Source organism: Cololabis saira, chromosome 23 (genome assembly GCF_033807715.1).
Source record: "Cololabis saira isolate AMF1-May2022 chromosome 23, fColSai1.1, whole genome shotgun sequence".
NCBI classification, from domain to species: Eukaryota; Metazoa; Chordata; class Actinopteri; order Beloniformes; family Belonidae; genus Cololabis; species Cololabis saira.
Genome location: NC_084609.1, coordinates 7,129,572 through 7,149,618, shown reverse-complemented (window position 1 = coordinate 7,149,618; position 20,047 = coordinate 7,129,572).

Sequence of the window (20,047 nt, the reverse complement as noted above, 5' to 3'; positions counted from 1 at the left end):
TGGGGATGAAGGACCTGCGGTAGCATTCCTTCTTGCAGCGCGGGTGGAGCAGTCTTTGGCTGAAGGAGCTGCTGAGGGCTCCCACAGTGTCATGTAGGGGGTGGGAGGGGTTGTCCATGATGGAGTTCAGCTTGACCAGCATCCTCCTCTCACCCACCTCCTCGGCAGAGTCCAGAGCACAACCAAGAACCGAGCCAGCCCTCCTGACCAGTCGGTTCAGTCTCTTCCTCTCTCTCTCCGAGCTCCCGCAGCTCCAGCAGACCACTGCATAGAAGATAGCAGACGCTACCACAGAGTCATAGAAAGTCCTTAGGAGCTCCCTGCACACACCGAAGGACCTCAGTCTCCTCAGCAGGTGGAGTCGGCTCTGGCCCTTCTTGTACAGGGCGTCGGTGTTGTGTGACCAGCCCAGTTTGTTGTTGAGGTGAACACCCAGGTACTTATACTCCTCCACCGTCTCAATGTTCAGCCCCTGGATGTTCACCGGTGCAAGAGGCAGAGGGTTCCTGCCGAAGTCGATCACCACCTCCGGCAGGAACCCTCTGCCTCTTGCACCGGTGAACATCCAGGGGATGCATGTAAACATAGTCAATGTCATCACATATCAGACTTACAGATCCATTTACACCCAAGCCGGCACCATCATAGATCCATGTGTTCCACGAGTAAGCCATTACGCAGGCATTTGCAGGACGTACATATATCATACTCCCATCCTCAAATGAGTGGTTAATAGCAGCGGTCTAACCATCTAATGATCAATCGTGACAAGGTGTGTGACAATCAGTCTAATTGCTGTGTAAGAATATAAAATGCACGGTGACAGCCGTGCGTAATGCTGCACAATGTATGCGCTGGCACTACTCGAGGACCACGGAAATGGTTGGATCAGGATGGAGAGACAATTCAGAGATCATGCAGATTTCTTGGCCCATGATGATGACTGGCTAATAAGCCGATTTAGATTCCCAAGAGCAGTGGTCTTGGATCTATGTGCTGAATTGGGACCAGCTTTAGAGAGACCGACCCGCCGGAATCGCGCCATCCCGGTGCACCTGCAGGTGCTGACGACTCTCGACTCTCGGATTTTAATCAGAAAGTGTTCTGATTAAAATAAGGTTGGACTATATAACAATTGCGTTCATAAGGATAAAGTTTTAAACAAAATAAAAATTAAAGAAATAGTCTCTTCTCCCCGTGTGTATCTGCCAGTCATGCCGGGTGCGCGCATGTTGTGTTTACTTTGAAGCCTGAATTATGGTTCTGCGTTACAACAACGCAGAGCCTACGCCGTAGGGTACGGCGTATGGTGCGCGTCGCCGCATACCCTACGCCGGAGGCTCTGCGTTGGTGTGACGCGGAACCATAAATCAGCCCTGAGCAGCTCTGAGGGGAGGAGGGGGAGCGGGGCTCCGCTCCCGTCTTCGCATCGCTTTCGCACAGACAGTCTGTAGGATTTGCAATCACAGGCTGAGCCTACAGTTAGCTTTTAAACTGTAAAGTGGGGGGGACAAAAACATGATTTTGAAAAGTGGGGGGGGACATGTCCCCCCTGTCCCCAGTGGAAATTGCGTCGGCGTGCTGCCACTCACTCGCTTTATTTTATTGTATACTATTTATATACTTATTCTAACTTTTACTGTGACCACCAAATAATGTGGTTTTCCTGTCCTCCACATCATCTACAGGTCATTGTCACGGTGGCTGGACACCCTCTCATTCATTCTGACGCCAAACAGGCTGCAGGAAGCCACTGCGCATGCTCAGTAGGCTCATCCATATGCATTTATGGTAAAAAGTGGGCGTGTAGAGGGCGGGATATGAAGCGGATTCAGCTGCGCAACCTTCCAGCTGGACTGTGATTTATAAAGCGAACATTGCGTGCAAGTGTGCGTGCACACGGTTATATTGATCCAGATTTTTTTTTGCGCCCGGCATTTTCGGCTTTTGGGTGTACGTGCACTTTTAGTATGAATCCTACGCACTCCATTTTAAATGAGGCCCCAGGTCTGAAGAATCTACATGCAAGTCATGCAAGCTTCCACTGCAGCCTGAACGTGCACAAGGGTGTGAGGGCCCGTTCATCGCTGCTTGCAGCTTTAATTCTAGTTTGGTATGGTACCTGCCTTTGTTACCTCCAATACCCAATTGTGAGTCACCTCAGAGTGTAATATGAATTAAAATGTACATGTTCTGCACTGTTTGGATAATTGTGTTAATAAATATCCTACAATTTATAACAGAGTTGTTTTAATTATTTCAAATACATAAGTTATCTGTCCAATCCAATCGATTCAGCATCTTCTAAAACTTCTAAACTGACTGAAACTTCATCAAAATCGGCCCACAAGGAGTTGAAATATGGCCACTTCTGGTTTAAATGGCCATTTTGAATTTTGAAAATGTCAGAAATGGATTCAGCATCCTCAATAGCCCCCAGAACCACTCCAATATTGTCCAAATTGGCCAAGCAATTGCTGAAATATTGTCCATATATGCGAGTATGCTAATTGAGCTAATTATGCTAATTATGCTAATTGCCCAACATATGTAAGTTAGCATCTGGCAGTTTCTAAATGCTGGGGACCTATACTGTACATTTCTAACATAAAACTTTGGGGTACTCAACATTTCCGGGTTCACATTGCTTTATTCCAAAAAATAATTTTTGGCTAATCCATTTTAATTTGAATTATGGTGCAGAATTGCTTCCACACCTCCATCTTCGTTTTCCCACCTGACGGTCCGAGGACTCAGCTGGACTGGAGTTGTAACGTTCAGCTGGTCCGAGTTTCACGATGACCTTACTGAACCGAACTGAACAGTTTGAATAACCACTTCCCCTCCTGACCTGTGGGGGCGCTGCACTAAATCACTGAAGAAGATGACATGATGGCATTTGTATTGTCCTTTTTTGCTCTTTTAATCGATGTGTGCCCTGTAAAGGTCACTTTAAACAAATAAAATGTATTATTATTATATTAAGGCAAACAGCAAAGAAGAAAAGTCTAATGGTTAATGCTTAGTTTGAAAACATTATTGCTTTTGTGACACATTTTGTGACTTATCAGTTTTTATCGCGTTCTTACGCCACTTCTAACATTTCATCTGGAAATCCACACTTGGGTTTCTTTTACCCACAATGCCTCAGTTTGTAGTCCACTTCCAGACTTTGCACATTCACACCTCCCGAAATGAACCCTGGTCCGTTTAAAGCCGACCAAACGGGGTTGGGTCCTAAAATAACACGAGCAAACAAACATTTATTCCAGTTAATTGTGTTTCTAGCGGTGATCGCTCGAGTCCCGACTCTCAGAGTCTCTTTTCACGTAGCTGAGACTTAGCAGCGATGCTAATGTCAGCGGGAGCTGATCAGAGGTGGGTAGTGACGACATTGGATCTGGTAGTTACATTTACTCCGTTACATTAACTTGAGTAAGTTTACTTTTAGGAGTAGTTTTGAATCACTATACTTTTTACTTTTACTTGAGTAGATTTGTGAAGAAGAAACTGTTCCTCTTACTCCGCTACATTAGGCTACATTGAGCTGTTACTTTTCTTTTATCCCTTTTATCCGCGTACGCGTCAATCTCATGACATCACTGAGTGATTCTTTGGGAAAAATGTTTGTTTTTGCACGTTTTGTCACATTTACACAGACTCAAACACACACAGAGTTTCTATGAGTTCATGTTTGTTCTAGTTCTGGTTAAAAAAGAAAAGTACAAAGGCTTGAAATTTTGTGCTACTTGTGCTTAATTTATTTTTTGGTTCTGTTATTATTTTATTATTTATTAAAGTACTTGAATTTTCTTAAGATTATTTTAATTTAAGCTATTTTTATTTTTTATTAATTTTAATTAATTTTATTGATTTAATTTGCCTGAAGATGATTATTTTGTACTTTTGTCTGTTAGAAAGGTTGTTTAAAAAAATAAATCAGACGTTACTCAACAGTTACTCAGTACTTGAGTAGTTTTTTCAGCAAGTACTTTTTTACTTATACTCAAGTAATTATTTGGATGACTACTTTTTACTTTTACTTGAGTCATATTATTCTGAAGTAACAGTACTTTTACTTGGGTACAATTTTTGGCTACTCTACCCACCTCTGGAGCTGATGAACGTTGAGTCCTTTCAGTGATGCGCAGCAATCCTAGAAAACAAAGAACAAGAAGAAGAAGTGGGCGGCGCAAATACGGCAGCACCAAGCGGACCGACCGCATTTGCTGCAGTCATATTCCTGCAGAGGTTTGGGTTTCGAGGTGTTTTCATGCTTCTAGGATCAACTACTGAATGTGTAATTTCACAACTGAAGCTGCATATAAACACAGTTTTGTGCTTCTGAACTCTTGATCTGACTCGAGACTGAAGCAGAACCGGCCGTTTTCCCGTTCAGACATCCAGAGACTGATTACTGGGTGTTTGCAGAGACGCTTCTGCTCGGCACGTCTGAATTTAACTCACAAAAAGCTCCGCAGCTCTAATTAAATTAGCCAAATCCCCGTTTCTGTGTCCACTAACAATAACCGGGCTCCGTCTGGGGTCCAGGATGGAACCGGCCCAGACTCAGACTCGGAGCTTACGGACTAAAGTGCTCCGGGTGGGACTGGCGAGGCAGGATTACGCTGAGAGGAATTACACGTAGATCTGAGCGTCGTGGACGACGTCTAATTAAAGAGTTCTGGCTCTCCGGAGCTCCTTCAGAACTCGTTAGAGCCTTTTTAGGGATTATTTGAAAGCTTAACCTGCTTCCTTTGTGTTTTCAAAACAGTTATTCCCCCTTTATTATGGAATAAGGAGCAATTACAGCCGAGTTCGGCCCAAAATCTGCTTCTGAGCGGCGGTTAGGAACGATGAGGGCGGGAAACCGGTCTGAGGTGGAAGCTGCCGAGCTGCAGGACCCAGTCTAATACCTGGACCAGAAGACCCAGTCTAATACCTGGACCAGAAGACCCAGTCTAATACCTGGACCAGAGGACCCAGTCTAGTACCTGGACCAGAGGGCCCAGTCTAGTACCTGGACCAGAGGACCCAGTCTAATACCTGGACCAGAGGAACCAGTCTAGTACCTGGACCAGAGGGCCCAGTCTAGTACCTGGACCAGAGGACCCAGTCTAATACCTGGACCACAGGGCCCAGTCTAGTACCTGGACCACAGGGCCCAGTCTAGTACCTGGACCAGAGGGCCCAGTCTAGTACCTGGACCACAGGGCCCAGTCTAGTACCTGGACCAGAGGGCCCAGTCTAGTACCTGGACCAGAGGACCCAGTCTAGTACCTGGACCAGAGGACCCAGTCTAATACCTGGACCAGAGGGCCCAGTCTAGTACCTGGACCAGAGGACCCAGTCTAATACCTGGACCAGAGGACCCAGTCTAATACCTGGACCAGAGGAACCAGTCTAGTACCTGGACCAGAGGGCCCAGTCTAGTACCCGGACCAGAGGATCCAGTCTAGTACCCGGACCAGAGGGCCCAGTCTAGTACCCGGACCAGAGGGCCCAGTCTAGTACCCGGACCAGAGTGCCCAGTCTAGTACCCGGACCACAGGGCCCAGTCTAGTACCTGGACCAGAGGACCCAGTCTAATACCTGGACCAGAGGACCCAGACTAATACCTGGACCAGATGGCCCAGACTAATACCTGGACCAGAGGGCCCAGCCTAGTACCTGGACCAGAGGGCCCAGTCTAGTACCTGGACCACAGGGCCCAGTCTAGTACCTGGACCAGAGGACCCAGACTAATACCTGGACCAGAGGACCCAGTCTAATACCTGGACCAGATGGCCCAGACTAATACCTGGACCAGATGGCCCAGACTAATACCTGGACCAGAGGGCCCAGTCTAGTACCTGGACCAGAGGTCCCAGTCTAGTACCTGGACCACAGGGCCCAGTCTAGTACCTGGACCAGAGGGCCCAGTCTAGTACCTGGACCAGAGGACCCAGACTAATACCTGGACCAGAGGACCCAGTCTAGTACCTGGACCAGAGGACCCAGACTAATACCTGGACCAGAGGACCCAGTCTAGTACCTGGACCAGAGGACCCAGACTAATACCTGGACCAGAGGACCCAGTCTAATACCTGGACCAGAGGGCCCAGTCTAATACCTGGACCAGAGGGCCCAGTCTAATACCTGGACCAGAGGGCCCAGTCTAATACCTGGATCAGAGGACCCAGTCTAGTAAAATGTAAATGTACTTTATTTATACAGCACCTTACATCGACCTACAGGTGAACCAAAGTGCTTTACAGAATAAACATAGGTTACAATCAAGACAAAAACATACCATTTAGTACCGGAGGACAGATTTGAATCCCACTTCCACCTTAATTCAGCAGTTTTACCTGATATTCCACCTTAATTCAGACGCTTTACCTCAAATTCCACCTTAATTCAGACGCTTTACCTCAAATTCCACCTTAATTCAGATGCTTTACCTGAAATTCCACCTTAATTCAGATGCTTTACCTCAAATTCCACCTTAATTCAGATGCTTTACCTGAAGCTTTTACTGATCATCAGTCGTGACAGTTAGAGGTTCTGTTCAGAAGAATCATGTTACTTCGTTGAGATGCAGATTTATGCAACTAAGTGTTGGCACATGTTTTTACAACAAGCAGTTGTTCAGACTTACAAACACCTCTAAATGTAATTTCTGTAATTGAAATGTGTTAACAATCACAATATGTTAATAAACTTCAGCAGAAGCTTTTAGTGAACTAAAACAGGGAGATGCAGTCGGACCGGCCGACCTCTGACCTTCCTGGAGGCCTTTCCTCCCGGCTGGATGCTCCTGCGTCCGACCTCCTACTACTACTTCTACCTCCTCCGACCTCCACGACCACTTCCTACAATCTCCTCCTCCTCCTCCTCCTCCTCCGTCCTTTTTTCTCCTACTTCCTTCTATCTCCTCCTCTTACCTCCTCATTGTACCTCCGACCCCCCCCACCCCTCCTCCGACCTCCACCCACTTCTCCTACCTCCTTTTATTTCCTCTTCCTCCTAGTCCTACTTCCTTCTCTTACTTCCTCCTTCTCCTACTTCCTCCTCCCTCTTCTGACCTTCTTCTCCTACTTCCTTCTCCCTTCTCCTCCTCCTCCTACTTCCTTCTCCTACTTCCTCCTCCTCCTACTTCCTTCTCCTACTTCCTCCTCCCTTCTTCTCCTCCTACTACCTCCTCCCTTCTTCTCCTCCTCCCACTTCCTTCCACTTCCTTGTCCTACTTCCTCCTCCCTTCTTCTCCTCCTACTTCCTCCTCCCTTCTCCTCCTCCCTTCTCCTCCTCCTACTTCCTCCTCCCACTTCCTTCTCCTACTTCCTCCTCCCTTCTCCTCCTCCCTTCTTCTCCTCCTACTTCCTCCTCCCTTCTTCTCCTCCCACTTCCTTCTCTCACCTTCCTCCCTTCCTTCCTCCTTTCCTTCTTCTCTCCATTCTTTCCTTCTTCTCTCCATTCTTTCCTTCTTCTCTCCATTCTTTCCTTCTTCTCTCCATTCTTTCCTCCTTTCCTCCTTTCCTCCCTTCCTCCCTTCCTCCCTTCCTTCCTTCCTTCCTTCCTTCCTTCCTTCCTTCCCCCACTTCTACCTCCTCCGACCTCTTCCTACGACCTTCTCCGTCCTTCTCCTTAACAATCCTCCAGCTTCGTCTTCAGAGGAAACTCTGCTCCCAACCAGACAAATGTTGACGGATATAAACAAGCAAAGTGATTTGTTTTTATTAATATGCAGATTAAAACGAGGCGTTTCAGGGTTTCTCTTCCTCATTAACTTCATTTAATTTAATTTGCTAATAAACACAAACCTTTTCCCTTCCAGACCTGCAACACGACAGTAAAACTACTTCACTGCTGCCGCTTCTTCCTACTTTTGCTTTTTACAACGTCGCAGCGTCACTTGGTTCATTTACTGATATATTTACTGATAAATTCTGCTCTGTATGAGGAGAAACATGGAAATTCATCCCAATCTTCGGATGATCATTGTTTTTAACCATTTCAACCCTTTGTGCCTCTTCACCTGTTAAAGAGTCGGTTTAGCAGATGAAACCTCCTCTGAGTCCGAAAAAAAACAATCGTCTGGAGGTTTTATGAGGATGAACGGCGGCGAGAGACGCGTCTGAACGTCTCAGACGTTGTTTTCTCTTATTCTGCCGATGTCTGCTGCTCTTGAAGTGTCTCTGGGAGGAAGTTTGCTCCATAAAGGTTCTTTTAGGGGAGATTTATTATATGTATTTCTCTCTTATCATGCCATACATGTCATATTGTGTGGAGGTTTGGGGGAATACGTATAGAACTTATATAGACCCTATAGTTAAACTCCAGAAAAGAGCTGTAAGAATAATAAATAAAGTTTCTTATCGTGACACTACTAATAAATTATTTGTAGAGTCTTGCATATTAAAATTCATAGATATTGTATATTTAAAAACATTAGAAATTTTGTTTCGAGTTAAGAATAATAGCCTCCCTGCTTGTTTTCAGCATTTCTTTAAATTAAGAGAAACAAATTATAATTTAAGAAGGCTGTGGGTCTTTGAAAGATGTCGTGTGAGGACTAATGTTAAATATAGATGTGTTTCATTTTTGGGAGTCAAATTATGGAATCAACTTAGTGATGAAGTGAAACTGTGTAAATCTCTGTTGAATTTTAAAAAAATATTGAAAAGTAAAATAATTAAGGATTACAATGCTAAATGATTGGAGTATAATTTGGTTAAGCAGAACAATTTAAAGGGAAATTTCTCTTTTTGTTTCTTTTCATATTGCAGATAATCTGGGTTTTCTGTTGGAAAGTACAGGGTAGGCAAATATAAGCTTTGGCTTCAGCCTATTCCTTTTTCGGTTACAGAGTTTATTATTATTTTTTGTGTGAAACTGATGAGTGTAAACTTGTATGAAAGTGTTTTGTCATTTACACACACACACACACACACAGTTTGAATTGCAAATAATGTAATGTAACCGAAATAAACAATTCATTCATTCATTCATTCATTCATTTAAATAATTAATTATATAATTTGATAGTTAAATAACCCGAACACTGACTCATTTCACTCCATCTGCTGCTGGAACTGAAGTCAGATCTTTATGCGAGTAATTGACACAATCAGAAGCTCAAAGTCTCATTTCAGATTGGATTCACCCACATTTCCAGTCGCTCCTGCTAATTGTTGTTTTTTTACTACTTCACAGCTCAATTTAGGCTGAGATGTCTTCAGTGTTTACTTTGTTCCCGGGGTTTTGTGAGGCAGCCTTTCTAAGGAAAGCGAACAGACGGCGCAGCGAGGCGGGAGTTCTCCTCCGCCTCGGTTTGGGTTTTTAGCACAAAGCGTCCGAACTGAAAAGGTTCTGACGTAACCGACTTCTGGGCCACTCAGCACTTTCTCGGACAGCTGCGGCGACTCAAAGTTAATTCATGCATGAAGGAGTTTCACATCTGACTCAGAGTTCAGCGGGAGTTTAGAGTCGCACTTATCTGGAAGGACGGGGACGAGGACGGGGACGGAGGGGGGAGAAGTCCATCGCTCTCTGCGTGTTTATGGCCGACCTGGAGATCTTCAGGATCACGGGAAACTTAATTACTGACCAGCGAATCAGGATGACGTCCAGTCCTGCAAAAGTCAATTTTGCCTTCTTTAAAATCTCATCCTAATAAAATCATGGGATTGTTGATGAACCGGTTCTTAAGGTCCCACCAGAGATGTTTGTGAAGGAATGAGGTCTGGATTTTGACCAGGTCCTTCCAAAACCTTGTTCACCCAGTAACTTTAAACCAACCCCCACACCATAGTGCCTCCAACGCCGTGCTTCAGTTTGGTTTTTGTCATTTTGCCAGAAGCCTCTTTTGGCACTTTTCCACTAGTACCTACTCAGCCCAATTGGATTGGTTTGGTTCTTTCCCACCAGGGGTCTAAACATGCCGAGTAGATACTTTCCTGTAACTCCTCTGCTGAGGTTCTAAGCGGCTGAGTCGGCTGCATCCAGTGTTGTGCTAGTTACTGAAAAATAGTAACTAGTTACAGTTACTAGTTCATTAAAAAGAACCTCAGTTACTTAGACCAAAAAGTAATGCGTTACTATGAAAAGTAACTTTTTAGTTACTTTAAATAAAAAACATTATTTTAAATGCTCCCATTAATGGCCCTCTATTCTTCATTTCAGCAGGTACTGTATGGATTTGCATTGTGCGTCATGTTCTGCATTCTAAACAGTCTCCCCGCTTCTTCACTTCCTGTGTCAATAACGTTGGTTGCTTAGCAACAATGCTGAGAACGGCCAATGAGCTTCTGCAGCAGCTCAAGAACGGGACCCTTTGATGAATCGTTTATAAGAAACTTTTTGCCCAGAAGAAAAAAGAGCGACAACAACGACCCATAACTATTTTCTTCTCTCTAAAAACACAGCTGCACCGCGGCTTTAGGAGAAAAAGACGCTACAGAGTCAGGATGCAGCGGCTCAGAAGAGCAGTGGAATACGAGGCGGTGCTGATCTCCTCAATTTGAAGCCTTCTATAATAATTGTAAAAAGAATGTCACTTATCACGGGTTCCTTTTGCAACGTAACCCCCGCGAAAAACCAGTGATTACTGTAATGACAATGGCCCGGTTTCCCAGATCAGTTAAGTAGTTCTTAACAGCGAAAGACTTCTTTCAAACCATCTTAAGGAGCCTGTGAAAGAAGTCTTTCGCTGTTAAGAACTACTTAACTGATCTGGGAAACCGGGCCAATATCTCCACGTTGCGAACCTCGCCTTCTCTTGGCTCATGACCGCTCATTTCGTTTTTGAATGCAAACACACTACGTTTTCTCTGGTCTCCGCGTGTGGGGAAAAAAAAGCTTCACTGTAGCCAGAATAATGGAGTAATGCACTCCAGCTGCAAAACTCTGAGAATTCATGCAAGCACAATAATAGAGATGCATTGATGTTGTGTCTTCTCCCGTCCCGCAAGAGAAATGTCCTGGACAAATCTATCTGATTTAATGTTAACATGATCATTGTGGAGCTTGATGGATAATTGACAGTTCATAGGTCACCTGACTGAAAGTTAGATGTAAATCCATCATCGTCATCATCCACAAGCTATTTCGCCTTTCGCGCAGCATCAATTATGTGATTGAGGTTAAAGCAACGAGAGTAGCTGTGAGTGGCTCAAATAATACTAATAAATCAGTTTATGGAACAATCTGAATAAAGAAAACAAAGAATCCAAATCAAACATTACATTCAAAAGAACAATTAAAGCCTGTATGTTAAGTAAATATAATGAAATATGTTAGTTAAGTTTGATTGACATACCCATAGACGGCGGTAATTTTATTTTAGTTTTTTATTCACTTAGTCGTTTTTTTTTATTTTTAATTTACGTTATTTGTGAAGTTATTTCTTGGAAAAAGGGGCAGATCAGATAAGATTCTTCTTCTTTCTGCTCCCTTTTAATTCACAATTTAAGAACATTTATATTTGTATTGAATTGTTTTATTTTTTGAATGAAATAAAGAATTAATGAAATGAAATAATAAATAACAAAAAAATAAACAAAGTTAACGAATGAAACAAATTAATTTAACAAATGAATCGCTAGGCCATTACATTGCTGTGGAGGAAGAGAATGCTGCTGACCGACTGCGGTCCCAATCCCTCGTCTCTCTTCCAAGATGCTCCACAGACACTAAACAGCTTCTCCAAATATCTGACTGGCCTTGCTTTGTCTTTGTTTTTTTTGTTTGTCCTTGTTTGAGGTTCTTTTCCACGTCATTGATTTCCATCTTGTCGCTAGACTACATCCCGATCCCGCAGTGTTTTTTTTAGCTGCCCGCTCCCGCCAGATTTGCGTTGGGTCCCAATCCCAATGCAGCCTTCTACTACAAGCCAGCGATCAGTAGGACTGTATGGCCTCAAGCACTCTCCTGCTTTTAAATGGTGTTTCGCCTCCCCGCTTGAAGCCTTTTCTCCCTCCTTTGTTTTAATTTTGGATTGAATACAAGCCACAGAGCAAGCAGCAGATATATCAGCTCATCCATGTTCTCTGTCTTTGGCATCTTACTTCTTCGTTTGTGTCGCACAATCGAGTCCGTCACAGCAGCTTCGCTCCAACCCGCCTAATTCTGATCCGGGGATGGAAAAGAAACGAGGGCAAGATGAGTCGAGCTGAGTAGGTACTAGTGGAAAAGCGCCATCTGTGAACTTTCGTGTTTTTGTCCGTTTCTAACAGCGCTTTTTCACTAGCACCTACTCGGCTCGACTCGCCTCGGTTTTGTGCTTTTCCACCAGGAGTCGAGGCGGTCGAGTAGAGTAGTAGTAGATTTCCTGTAACTATTCTGCCAAGGTTCTAAGCGACTTATTCGGGCTGTGACATCATCACACTACAGGCCACCGACTGGTCGGGGGGTTGGAGTCAGACGTTTGAGTCAGGATGTGACATCAGAGAAAGAGACTCTGACGGCTGCTGAGGAGAGAATTAAAAAGGGATGTAGACGGGAGATAAGGAACGACCAGATCCACCAGGAGCTCTGTCTCTTCATAGCTGCTCGCGGCTGCAACGGACTTTTCAGCAGCGCAGAGACAATCTAACAAAAAAAAAAGAAAAAGCGTTGCCACTTGAAGCTTCTCTCACTCTCATTTTTTAACTTGATATCGAACACAAGTCACAGATCCAGCAGCACATCTATCATCTCCTCCAGGTTCTACATCTTTAGTGTTTTTTTCTCCATTTAGATACACAATCAAATACGTCAGAGCAGCTTCACTCCAACCTCCTACTTCTGATCCAGGTGCTGAAAAGAAACCAGACCAAGTTGAGCTGAGTAGGTTCTAGTGGAAAAGCGCCATAAACGATGCTCGGTCCGACCTGGGGATACATTTACTAGGACGTCCACTCCTGGCAAAATTCAACCCCGTCTTGAAAGCTTTCCCATTTGTGAATAATCTTCCTTACCGCAAATTTATAACTGTTTCCAAGCTGATGTGCAGCAACAGCTTCTTCTGCTTATGTCCTTCCCTCCACTAAACCTCCTGAATGCTGCACTGAAACACTGGATGAGGATTCACCCTGTCATGTGGTAGAAAGAGTCATTCATGACGGCCAGACAGGCGTGGAGGTGGGGAGGGGGTTCAGGCCGCTGAGATTCCTGCAGGTAAAGCTGGACGGACGCCGGACGGCGGCAGGACGGAGGCGGGACGGAGGCCAGGACCTGAGCAGGTGCCGGGCAGAGATAAGCAAGGCAGCGCTGCCGTCTCCACGGACGGAGGCAGGAAATTAACCGGCAGGAGCCATAAATTAACAATCCAGAGAAGCAGTTCCACATTAGGATCGACTTCGCCTGCCAAGATCGCACTTTTAAGCCCGTTTGAATAACAGCTAATCAGATATCAGCATTTCAGGAGATAATTATCGCCGGGATGATGCGTGAAATGTTTTAAGCTGATCTGGGATGAAAATTACAGCCGAACTGAGGGAGAAAAGGGGAGAAAGTAGCCGTTTAACAGCCGGCGGTGCGTTCAGGGGTCGGCGGTGCGTTCAGGGACCGGCGGTGCGTTCAGGGGCCGGCAGTGCTTTCAGGGGCCGGCGGTGCTTTCGGGGGCCGGCGGTGCTTTCAGGGGCCGGCGGTGCGTTCAGGGGCCGGCGGTGCTTTCAGGGACCGGCTCGCCGTGTTAATCCCGCCGACCCTGAAACATGTTGTATTCTTCCTCCTCAGGTCGGTGAATTATTAAGTCATTTTCTCCTCAAACCTCTCGGAGGGGAAACACGTCACGGCCTCATGAAAGAAAGATCTTCCCTCTGCTGCTGCTGCTGCTTCACATCAGATCAGATTCTTTCTTTGGGGGGTTTGGGGTTAGGGGAGGGTTAGGGGGGGGGGTAACACGTGCAGAAGTAACAGAAAGGCCCATTGGGCCCATTGCAGAAGGTGACGGCAGATTTTCTCTTGCGTAAAGTTGCTTTCGTCAATGGAAATTATGACTAAATTTCGTCGTCAACGAACCTTTATCACCTGAGGAAAACGAGACGCAACGAAAATGCTGGTCATGTGACGATAATTAAATATATAATGCAATATCGTCGACGAATAATGTTCTACCAAAGATCCTTAATGTCCATGTTTTCAGTAGTTTCTCTGGTTTAGTTCTGCTGGGTGACGTTAGTCCTCAATCCCAGTCGCTGCAGCGGGGAATCAGATCCAGAAGATGCAGCTGCAGAGTTAGAGGCTGATGCCGTTAACGCAGAGCTCTAGTTAACGTCAATTAAAAACAAAGAGAAACGCAGGGATCTGCTCTGGGGCTGGAGAAGAAGAAGAAGAACCATCTTTGGATAAACTTTCCTACATAGACGTGGAAAAGAAAACGACGGGGAGAAATGCGGAAAAATAAATATGTTGTAAACTCAAGTTAGAGTTGGAATGAATGTATTCTGGAGTCTATAAGGTAACAATAATATAATTAAGGGATAATGCCCTTTGAGGTGTACATTAACATAAATATATTGACAATGTGGGGGCGTGAACCTCCGGTTTGCCTCCGCAAAGTCCATATATTTATGTTAATGTCACCTCGAAGGGCATTATCCCGCTTATACCACGGTCACTTACCAAAAAACAAATATTAAATCAGTTATTCATACTTTAATGTGTTTTAAGTTGAAATCATTAGTTTTATAACAAGCTGAGCGACTAATTAATCTCTCGTCTGCAGCCGTTGGAACCTGGTAAATTAAAGTTTTTTAACAAGTTTAACTCAGTTTCCATGGTAACACCTGAGGGTCTGACTAATACCTGGAACAGTCACTACCGTCCCATAAGGTCCTTAACGGACACAGTGTTGATTCTCCAGTAACTAGGACGGACCTGAGATACGACTTAGCAACGGGGGATATTCTAGTCCGCTCAGCTCCACTCGGCTATTTTCTTTTCTCTCCTCTTCTGCATCCCAGTCATCAAAATTGTTAAATTCACCAAATTAAAAGAAATTACAGAATCACTCATGTCGCCGTCCTGCGGTAGCCGGCTCTTCTTCTCTGGATCTCCGTTGCCGTGGTTACCACCTGGCAGTTGATCCACCGCAATGATATTAAAGATATCAGGCAATTTGACCGAACTTGTTTTCTAAGTGTAGGTCAGGGGTCGGCAACCCAAAATGTTGAAAGAGCCATATTGGACCAAAAACACAAAAAACAAATATGTCTGGAGCCGCAAAAAATAAAAAGTCTTGTATGTATAAGCCTTAGAATGAAGGCAAATGGCGAAAGGCGAAATGTTGAGGAAAAAAGTTGAAATGCCGAGAAAAAATTTGAAATGTCGAGAAAAAAAGTCGAAATGTTGAGATTTAAAAAGGAAAAAGGAAGAAAAAAAAGGGAAAAAAAGAAAAAATAGAAGTAAAAAAAAGAAAGAAAAAGAAACAAAAGGAAAAAGAGAAAAAAAGGAAAAAAGAGGAAAAAGAAAAAAAAAATAAAAGGAAAAAAGAGGAAAAAAGAAAAAATAGAAGTAAAAAAAGAAAGAAAAAGAAACAAAGAAAAAAGAGGAAAAAAGAAGAAAAAGAGAAAAAAGAAGAAAAAAAGGAAAAAAGAAGAAAAAAAGGAGAAAAAAAGAAGAAAAAAAGGAAAAAAGAGGAACAAAGGAGAAAAACAAGAAAAAAAGGAAAGAAGGAAAAAAAAAGGTCAAACATTTTTGAAAAAGCTCCAGGAGCCACCAGGGCGGCGCTAAAGAGCCGCATGTGGCTCTAGAGCCGCGGGTTGCCGACCCCTGGTGTAGGTTATCACTTTTAATGTACACCTGCCAGCCAATCAGAATCCAGTATTCACACAGACCTTGGTATAATAATCAGATAACCTTTTTGAATTATAAAATGGGTTTGGCTAAATACAATCTCTGACTAAAACTAGACTAAAATGGACAATTCTGACTAAAATAAGACTAAAAGGAGAATGAACGTGACTAAAACTAATAAAAACTAAAATGACAGCTTGACCCAAAGACTAGACTAAAACTAGAATTGAAACAGGCTGACAAAAACAAAGACACACTCCTCCGAATCCCTCATAAACGAGGAGACGTTTCCCGCTTTAATTCCTGTTGACCCAGTTCAGATCCGTCTGAACTCTGAGCGAAGGCTGGACCTCTTTTCTTCTCCCGCCACCGTTTCCTCTCCGGCTCCGAGAGGGGAAGCAAGGAGGCAAGCGGGAGAAGGGGAAGATGGATAGATTGTGACAAAAAAAGACAGAGTGAGCTGGACCTGAGAGACGGAGCGTCTCCGGGTCCGTGAGTCTCTGACAGCCATCCCAGGTTCTTAATTGCCCTCGGAGCAGATTCCTCATCCCGGCTTCTGGTAATTGGACACCAACGCCGGTGATGAATTGCTCGGGCCACCTTGGATCTGGTGTCGGCTCCGCAGACGTTTGAAACATGGCCGTTTCCATCTTTGGATCCCTCACATGTGATCTGAATGATGAGAGCACATCTGTCCGGAGTTCATCACACATTATTTACACTTTTCTTGACTTCAGAACTACGATCTGCCTGAAAACCGCTCACTGCCACATTTGTAGATATTGTTCAGTCAAATATGGTAAGTTATTCAATTAGTCTAATAATTAATTAAATTAGTTAGTTATTCAATAGGTTATTTAAGAGTTTCAGTTGTTACCAAAACAACTACCTGCTCCTCACAGCTCAGAGATGAACATAAGAGGAACCCCAGGTTGTTTTTCAGTGCTGTAGCCAGGCTGATATCTACGGAAGAGTATTAGGGCCATGCAAGAGAAAAAAAATTTGAGACTGGAAGATTTTTTTTTATTGTGCACTTCGAGAAAAAAGTCGTAATATCGAGAAAAAAGTCGAAATTAATGTTGAAGTACAATTTCGAGAATAAAGTCGAAATTTTGTGAATAAGGTCAAAATTTCGCCTTTTTTCTCCACATTTCAACTTTATTCACAACATTTCAACTTTTTTCTCAACATTTTGATTTTTTTCTCGACATTTCGGCTTTTTTCTCGACATTTCGACTTTTTTCTCAACATTTCAACTTTATTCACAAAATTTTGACTTTTTTCTCAACATTTCAACTTTTTTCTCGAAATTGTACTTCAACATTAATCTCGACATTTCGACTTTTTTCTCTGCATTTTGACTTTTTTCCTCAATATTTCGACTTTTTTTTCTCAACATTTCAACTTTTTTCTCAACATTTCAACTTTTTTCTCGAAATTGTACTTCAACATTAATCTTGACATTTCAACTTTTTTCTCGACATTTCAACTTTTTTCTCGAAGTGCATAATGAAAATATTATTTTTATTTTTCTCCTGCCTGGCCCTAATACGCTTCCGTAGATATCCCCTTTACTCCCAGCAGCAATCATTTTATTAACTTTTCTAAAACAAAAATTGCTAAGAATTGTATTCTCGGCCTCTAAGTTACACATGAACAGAAAACTACACACGCATGCTGTAATATCGATGGTGGAAACACAAGCGAGCACATTAATGTTGTTCTCAAACCTCTGGTTGATGTTAATTTTATCCTAATGATGATATTCATGATGATTATAACCCTTGAAATCAAATTGCAGTATCGTGGGAAAGATTTCAGTGCATGGGAGGTTATAGCGACGCTCCTTCAGTTGACAATTATAATGCAGATAAAGATAATGCCCTTGATTAGATGGTTGAGATGAAATCATCACCTTTCAAAACGCTAATGATGGATTTCATGGATTATTATTGTTCAGGTAGGAGTTTCTGATGCTGCAGTGTGATTGTGGTTTCCACTTCATTTTATTAGTTTTAGTCACGTTCATTTTCCTTTTAGTCGTGTCAAGTTTCAGTCGACTAAAAGTCTGAGCATTTTAGTCTTATTTTAGTCAAAGATTGTATTTATCCAAACCCATTTTACAATTCAAACAAGGTTATCTTATTAATATATTATTGTTACCTTATAGACTCAAGAATACATTCATTCCAGATACAGAAGACTCTCATTTGAGTTTACAACATATTTATTTTTCCGCATTTCTCCCCATCTTTTTGGACGACACATTGGGTTTTCTTTTCCACATCTATGTAGGAAAGTGTATCCAAAGATCTGAAGAATAAACTGGTTTAAAGACTAAACCAGAGGAAACTACTGAAAACATGGACATTAAGGATTTTTTTTAGGACATTTCGTCTCGTTTTGTAAACGAAAATGAAGACACATTTTAGCAGTTTTTATTTTTTAATCTACATTTTAGTCTGGTTTTTATTCCTCTATGATATTGCATTATATATTTAATTATTATCGTAAAGAAGAAAGCAAAGAAACATGTTTCTTTGCTTTTCTATTGTTTCTTTGCCTTTTGTTGTTTCTTTGCTTTTCTATTCTCTTTTTGGTTTTCTGGAAGTCGGTAGCAAAAAAAAAGAAAGTTGGTACAATAGGAGAGGCTTTTATAAGCATTTTGCTTCAGCCTATGCCTTTTCAGTTATTGTTCAACACATTTTTTGGTTTTGTATGAAATTTTAATGCTGTGCACAATGTTTTTTTGGTGTTTTGTGTTGTCATGACTGAATAAACTTCATTCATCATCATCAATTATTATCGTCACATGACCAGCATTTTCGTTGCGTCTCGTCTCATTTTCCTCAGGTTATAAAGGTTCGTTGACGACGATATTTAGTCATAATTTACGTTGACCAAAGCAACTTTAATCACGAGTCTGTTCACCAGATACGACTGGGACAGAAGTCCAAACTAACTTTGGGTGGTTTTGGAGACAGTAGAGAACCTTTCCTACAAATAATCAACTATGTGATGTCATTTTTCTTACAGACCGACCACCTGAAGACTCATCGCTGACCTACAGATCCCGTTAAAGCACCGGAACTGTCCACCGCGGGACCTGGTGAGACTTTAAAACCATTTCATTATGAATTATCTGAAAGAAAAAGCCACAACTGCTGAGTTCTTTATCATGAAATGATGCGACGAGCATCTTTACTGCGGCGGCTGCAGATGATCCTGTAAATAACGTGGAAGATGTGCCTCGTCACAGTTATGCGAGCACCTTGGCCTCCGGCGCTCCATCACGGCGTAAAGTGCTGCTCGGAGCCTTCGTCCTGACGGAGAACTGCTTCCTCCTCGCTTTACAAATGCAGCCGCTGCACATACTTCACACGCAGCCGTCAGTCAGCCGCCGCTTACGCTGACGGATGTTCGTCGGGCGGAATTCATCCTCCATATAAATGAACCGCCACTTTTTTTCCACGTGGGGAGCGATGGACTTTTTAAAGTTGTTTAATTGGTGTGACCTTTGTTGTTGTGTCCTGCGAAGGTGGAAGTGGTTCCAGGAAATAGGAGCTCAGCAGGCGCCGCTGACGTTAAACACAAAAGCCTTTTTCAGTCTCCGGCGGAGCCTCGTTTGCTTTCCTGGCAGTGAAATCAAACGTTCTCAGAAAGTCAGCACGAGCTCCTGCAAATTTACTTTAGAAACATGAAATGTCAGACTTGATTGGGCACCAGAGATGATGGATGGACTCTTACTCCATCACTAAGGTTGTTTTTGGCCTGTTTCAGTTCTAGTTTTAGTCTAGTCTTTGGGTCAAGCTATCATTTTAGTTTTTATTAGTTTTAATCATGTTCATTCTCCTTTTAGTCGTGTCAAGTTCAGAGGTGTCAAAAGTATTCACATTCATTACTCAGGTAGAAGTATAGATACTAGAGTTTAAAAATACTCCTGTAGAAGTTGAAGTATCAACTCAAGTTTTTTACTCAAGTAAAAGTATAAAAGTACTGGTTTCAAAACTACTTAAAGTATAAAAGTAAAAGTAATGTAAGGGGGAAAAAAGCCATTAAGGACAAAAGCCATTGAAAATGAATGAATCTTAGTATAATGCAAATATATTAAAGAACCATATATGTGTACTATTGAGTATTAACCCTTGTGCTGTCTTAGGGTCAAGGAAGGAGGAAAAGAAGAAGGGAGGAAAGAAGGAAGGAAGGAAGAATGAAAAGAAGGAAAGAAAGAAGGAACGAAGGGAGAAAATAAGGAAGGGAAGAAGGATGGGAGGGAACAAGGAAGGAA